General features: G+C 41.3%; 1 protein-coding gene across 9 annotated transcripts in view; it reads left to right on the forward strand.

Moving 5' to 3' along the window:
- The window catches only part of Sox2 (SRY-box transcription factor 2), a 709,100-nt gene extending 703,361 nt beyond the window's left edge, over positions 1–5,739 (forward strand). For 4 of the 9 annotated variants that reach the window (XR_006639562.1, XR_006639568.1, XR_006639566.1 and 1 more), the window contains one exon: positions 15–635. The gene's annotated coding sequence lies outside the window, so the exon portion shown is untranslated. Of the gene's footprint in view, positions 1–14; positions 636–5,224 lie in introns of those variants that run through there. The other 5 variants (XR_006639563.1, XR_006639564.1, XR_006639569.1 and 2 more) reach the window with 3 other exon arrangements.
- Positions 5,740–6,000: the final 261 nt, after the last annotated feature.

The raw sequence follows: 6,000 nt of genomic DNA on the forward strand, positions 1-6,000 counted from the left end.
AACCCCCTTTTCAGATCCAATTTAGGAATGACATTTGAATCAAGACAAGACACGTTTAAGAGAATCTGGTTTGGTTTGCCTCTGCCTAAGACTTCCATCGAGTATCAAAAGTCAAGAAGGGCCTCATTCCTGTGTAATGGGTCCTGATGTCTGCCGGCCACGGGACTTTTCAGGAAGCTGGCCAGGAGGCCCCAACCACGAAGAATAGTCTGAGTCCATTCCAGACATTGGACCAGCACCTCGTTGGCTTGGTTGCTCTCTCAGAACTATCCAGAACCACACTATCACATTGAAAGATGGGCCAAGTATAAATGGGAATATGGCCAGATCGTCTCCAGCTTCCTAGACCTTGACTCTGAACAGAAGACAAGGAAAGAAATGATTCCTGGATTATATTTTGTTTCTTTTAAAAATCAAGATGAAGCTGGGCATGGAGGCGCACGGCTTTAATCTCAGCACTCAGGAGGCAGAGGTGGGAGGATCACCGTAAATTTGAGGTCAGCCTGAGACTACACAATGAATTCCAGGTCAGCCTCGGCTACAGTGAAACTCTACCTACCGCGAAAAACCGAAAGCAAACCAACAAACAAATTAAGATTGAATTACTAAAGACCATCAGGGTGGCATAGACCTGTGATCCCAGCACTGGAGAGGCATCTCAAGTTTTAGACCAGCCTTGCCACATAGCAAGTCTCTGTCAAAAAACAAACAAACAAACAAACAAACAAACAAACAAACAGAGACTGAAAGCTGGGCATGGTGGCATATGCCTTTAATCCCAGCACTTGGGAGGCAGAGGTTGGAGGATCACTGTGAGTTTGAGGCCACCCTGAGACTACATAGTTAATTCTAGGTCAGCCTGGACCAGAGTAAAAGCCTACCTTGAAAACAAGCAAATAAAAAACAGACTGAGGAGATGATGGTGATGACTCAGCAGTTCAAATCACTTGCTTGCCAAGTGTACCAGCCTGAATTGATTACCCAGTAACCCACATAAAGCCAGATGCACAAAGTGGCACACGCACCTGGAGTTCATTTGCAGTGGCAAGAGGTCCTGGTGTGGCATAGTCTGTCTTTGTATCTCTAACTCTCTCTCATAAATAAATAAGTAAAAGTATTAAGGCTGGCCGTGGTGGCTCACACCTTTAATCCCAGCACTCGGGAGGCAGAAGCAGGATCGCCATGAATTCAAGTCCACCCTGAGACTACACAGTGAATTCCCAGGTCAGCTTGGGCTAAAGCAAGACCCTACCTTGAAAAAATAATTTTTTTTTAAGTGAGATAGACATTTTCAAAACGGTGGCTTAATAAATGCATAACTTGGAATGGAATATTCCAAGAACTCAGTGCTGATTGTAAAACAGTAAAAATAGGTCACACAACATGGACATTTCCCTGAAGTTTCTGTACTCATTTTTGTAGTCCAATTACTGCATCTCTGTAACTCATCATTTTTGGGAGGGGCTTGCAGTCACAATGAGAAACTATTTGGTTTTTGTGAGATGCAGTCTCATATACCCCAAGCCAGCTTCACTTTCTTGTTTTTCTTTTAATTAATTCATTTTTTATTTTTTTGAGGTAGGGTCTCACTCTAGCCAAGGTTGACCTGGAATTCACTATGTAGTCTCAGGGTGGCCTTGAACTCACAGCAATCCTCCTACCTCTACCTCCCAAGTGCTGGGATTAAAAGCATGCACCACCATGCCAGCCTTTGTTGTTGTTTTTTGAAATATTTATTTTATGTATTTATTCAAGACAAAGAGAGAGACAGAGTGAGAGAGAATGAGGCAGATAGAGAGAAAGAGGATGGGCGCCAGGGCTTCTTGCCACTGCAAATGAACTCCAGACACATGCACCACCCTGTGCATATGGCTTATGTGAGTATTGGGGAATCAAACCTGGGTCCTTAGGCTTTGCAGGCAACAACCTCAAACAGCTAAGCCATCTCTCCAACCCCTCACTTTCTTGTTTTTTTTTTTATATATTTTCATTCATTTATATGCAAGCAAAGAGAGACAGAGAGGAAGGAGAGAGCATAAGTGCCTCTGGCCACTGCAACAAATTTTAAATGCCTATGCGGCTTTGTGCATCTGGCTTTATGTGGGCACTGGGGAATCGAACCAGGGTTGTTAGGCTCTGCAGGCAAGTGCCTTAACCACTGAGTTATCTCTCCAGCCCAACTCATTTTCTAGCCAAGGTTAGCTTGAACTGGGACTACAGGCGTTACCACACCAGGCATAGAAATAACATTTAGGCTAATGACAGTGTTTTGTTATGTAGCCAAGGCTTTTTTAAATGCCAACCAACCCTTTCCTCCTTAATGCTGGGTTGTTTGTGTGACTGTAAGTGTTGGTGACCATGCGTGCACACACACACACACACACACACACACACACACACACACAGCCTCCAGGAGGTGAAGGAGGGTCTTTCAAATTCCTCAGAAAATTGAGGGAACTCTAGAACCATAATGACATTAAAAGTGAATGATTTTATTACAGAAACAATTATTTGGTGCTCTGCTTATTGATTTCTTACTGTTGTTTGTCTTATAGGGCTGGGACTCAAAAACGGGGCCTAATGGGTACTAAATAAGCCCTCTATCAGCCTTCTGGAGATATACATCTTATATATATATATATATATATATATATATATATATATATATATATGCACATATATTAGAGAATTGTACAATTAAGGTGGATATGGTGAGTCAAGTCATCTCAGCACTTGGAAAGCTGAGGTAGGAAGATTTCTGGGAGTTCAAGACCCACCTGGTCTAGAATGTAACATTCACCCCTCAAGAAGCAAATTAAAAAAAAAAAAAATCAAGTAGTTAGTTTTTTGTTTGTTTGTTTTTAGTTAGAGTTTTATAGCATGTGTATATTTACTGTAATTAAAGTTTAACTTGTAAGGAACTGTGTTGGCTCCTCACTTCAGGACAAGATAGCATTTGGTATTAACACAGTAAACTGTTCCATGGCTCTTTTAGCTTTCAGTTCATTGCTGTGAAATAAAGTGTGCATTATATCTTTCCTCGTGTTGTTACGTGTGTGTGTGTGTGTGTGTGTGTGTCTGTTTCCTATGTGTGCACTGTCTTAAGTCACTGGGTACAAGATAATATACAATAATAACATCCCTTTGATTGTCTTCTAATTTTATTATTTCAAGTTAGGCAGCATGAAGACTTTTCTCTCAGTAAGAAGACTACTAAGCAGGACTTACAGCTTTAGTCCCAGTACTTAGGAGAGACTGAGATAGGAGGACCACTGTGAGCTCAAGACCAGCCCGGGGCTGCAGAGTGAGTTCCAGGTCAGCCTGAGCTAGGGTAAGACCTTACCTTTAAAAAAAAAGGAGAGGGCTGGAGAGATGGCTTAGCGGTTAAGTACTTGCCTGTAAAGCCTAAGGACCCCGGTTCGAGGCTCGGTTCCCCAGGTCCCACGTTAGCCAGATGCGCAAGGGGGCGCACGCGTCTGGAGTTCGTTTGCAGAGGCTGGAAGCCCTGGCGCGTCCATTCTCTCTCTCTCCCTCTATCTGTCTTTCTCTCTGTGTCTGTCGCTCTCAAATAAATAAATAAACAATGAACAAATTAAAAAAAATTATTTGTAAAAAAAGAAGATAATAAAATCTTGAACCTGCTTTTGAAGCAAAGATGATTATTTACAAATCCCCCCTCAAAGACTACATTTAGGATGGGTCTTACTTCTAAGTTTATTATTCTCAGAGAAAAGCAGGGCTGTTAGAATTTCTGAGTAAATCACACTGTTTCAAAGGTATGCTCATGCATTCTTCATATATTATTAGCATTTGGCCCCCCCCAAAAAAAGAATAAAACAAACAAACAAAAACCAAACTATTAGTAGTATGTGCTCTAAACATCAACTTCTGTTGATGTGAAAGACCTTAGAGATGCCATGTTATAGTAAGACCTAGAAAATTTAAGGCCATTCTTCCAAATACTTGTGACCGGCATCACTGCAAGGTAGGTTTTAACATATTTTTTCCTAATTTTTCCCCCCTTCATTCAGTAAGCAGGATAAGCTTTTAAGAGTGCCCAGTCACCGTGGTAACTGCCAAAAAAATTCTCCTGAAGTTTGAAGAGGTCAGCTGGCAGGGTCAACAGCTCTGCCCTCTCGCCGAGCGGCTCCCGGGCCAGCCTGCGCTTGGAGTGGCAGGCCAGCTCTGACCGTGGGAGGTGGCCCATTCCAGCTCTGATATAAATTTTTTGAGTCAGTTCATGGCCTCGACTCTCCAGGTGGCCTCCAAAATCGATTTTGACCCCCTGACCCTGTCTCATGGAGGCATAGCGTGCAACCTAAGTAAGGATTTAGCTAGGAATGACGGCTTTCTGCTGAGCGTTATTGGGGACAGTATAAACAGTTTGGAAGGCAACTGAAAAAGGTGTGAGCATCTGAAATCATTGAAGGTACTTTGAAAAACATCGAAAAGATCTCTGTTGAAAACAAAGTTTAGATGTTAAAACTGTGGGTCTGATAAAGAATTCCTATGTGATTTATAGGCATTTTTTTGGGTCAAAGTTTTATGTAAAATAATGAACTCCTCCCTGTCACCTGGTATCATTTTATATACATTGTAACAATTAGGCAAATAGGACTGAAAGATTTGTAACAAAATAGGGACAGCATAGATGCCATGGGACAGAAATGGGAAGCTGATCGTCCAAATATATTAATGGGTGACATCTTTCTAGTATTTGAAATCGTAGTAAAATGTGTGTGTGTTTTGAAATGGTTAAGGCAGGAGGATGAGGAATTTTAAACCCCCCAAACAGACGGGATTAAAGTGAATTGTGTCTCCAAGTCCCTTGTTACTTTGTGAAGCAAATAACGAATATACTTCATTTGGAGACAAAGCAGAGAAAATATGCAAACATGGAAAGTTACATTATCCAGAGCTAAAGAGGAGGAAAAATAAAATCACAAAACTTAATAGTGTCTCTAGGCAACTTTTTAAAAAATTTTTTATTTTTTATTAACATTTTCCATGATTATAAAAAAATATCCCATGGTAATTCCCTCCTCCCCTCCCTGACACTTTCCCATTTGATAGGCAACTTTATATATTTGCAAGAGGTTAAGTTATCAAAAGCTTGAGAAATAAAACTGATATGTATAAACTATCAGTGATTTATTCTTTTTCTTTCTTTCTTTCTTTCTTTTTTTCTTTCTTTCTTTCTTCCCCCCCCCCTCCCTTTTCTCAGAATGCCACCATGCAAGTTTTGTTTTCCCTCAGAGAACGGACTTCTCTTTGGAGTTCCAGTTGGGGAACTCAGTATGTGAAGATGGTCATCAAGCCATTGAAACTAGCAAGAGAGATGATTAAGAACATTTCTGTCTTGGCCTCCACCCCATTTCTGCCTTTGACATATTCCCCTTTTCCCAACTGCTTGGGAGCAAAGCTGCTGATTGTTCTGCAAAGGAGGAACCGTTCCTTTCAGCTGACTCCTCTGTAAAACTTGGATTCGAAGTAGAACATATGCTTTTGGGGGTGTAGATTGTGAGGGTGACTGGGGAAGAGCTGATGTATGTGTTGATTCATCCTTCCACTTCCAGACCTCTGTGACGCACCTTCTCAACGACATTCAGTCTCTCATCTCCACAAAGCCTTTTATAGTATCCAGACCTCATATGAATAACTTGGAAGTTCATATATATATATTAGGGCTGGTATCTGCCTCTAGCTCCCTCTAATATTTTTTTTTTTTTTTTTTTTTTGCTTTTTGTTTTCTGTTTTTCTTGTTTGGTTTTTCAAGGTAGGGTCTTTCCTGTAATTCACTGTGTAGTCCCAGGCTGGCCTCAAACTCATATTGATCTTCCTACCTCAGCCTCTTGAGTGCTGGGATTAAACGCATACGCCACCACACTGGCTCCCTCATCTATTTTGATGTCTCCCCCACCTCCTTTTTTGTTGTCTTTCATTATCCATGATGACATGTTGATGAGGCCAGTATTGTGCAGCCTCTGTGAGGTCGTGAAT

Source organism: Jaculus jaculus, chromosome 11 (assembly GCF_020740685.1).
Source record: "Jaculus jaculus isolate mJacJac1 chromosome 11, mJacJac1.mat.Y.cur, whole genome shotgun sequence".
Classification (NCBI taxonomy): domain Eukaryota; kingdom Metazoa; phylum Chordata; class Mammalia; order Rodentia; family Dipodidae; genus Jaculus; species Jaculus jaculus.